Source organism: Triticum dicoccoides, unplaced genomic scaffold (assembly GCF_002162155.2).
Source record: "Triticum dicoccoides isolate Atlit2015 ecotype Zavitan unplaced genomic scaffold, WEW_v2.0 scaffold195278, whole genome shotgun sequence".
NCBI classification, from domain to species: domain Eukaryota; kingdom Viridiplantae; phylum Streptophyta; class Magnoliopsida; order Poales; family Poaceae; genus Triticum; species Triticum dicoccoides.
The window spans coordinates 1-395 of NW_021231994.1; the positions used below are offsets into that span (position 1 = coordinate 1).

The 395-nt window shown below is 40.8% G+C and overlaps 1 long non-coding RNA gene across 1 annotated transcript; it reads left to right on the top strand.

The window, feature by feature from the left end:
- On the top strand, positions 1-395 carry LOC119344957. Its single transcript, XR_005166872.1, has 3 exons — positions 1-89; positions 196-268; positions 356-395. It is a non-coding gene; the product is annotated as an uncharacterized LOC119344957 (long non-coding RNA).

The window sequence follows — 395 nt, forward strand, 5'->3', positions numbered from 1 at the left end:
AGTAGCTCCTTGCTAGAGCAAGGAGACCTCCAACGCGAACTTTGGCGGATAGACAAGGATGAGTTTAGCTCTTCATTTGCAACCATGCGGTTGGCTCTTGTTTTTATTTGTTGTTCATGTTTATCACTTTGGATGGGTACTTAAAAAAGTTCTCTTTTCTTATCTAACTGGAGCTTGTATTTAAACTATTGCCAGATTCAACCTTGTCCAACTGTTTTCTCAGAAGCCGCAAAACACTAAACTACGGAAGTTGGTAGTTGATCTTGAGGTCTGTTTGGCACTAGCACTTTTATGTTATAGCATGTTTCCCATATTGTCTTTGTTGTCTGGAATTTCCTAACTCGGATGTTAATAGGCTCCCAGGTTTGATAGTGGAGGATTGTTCAGCCAAGACC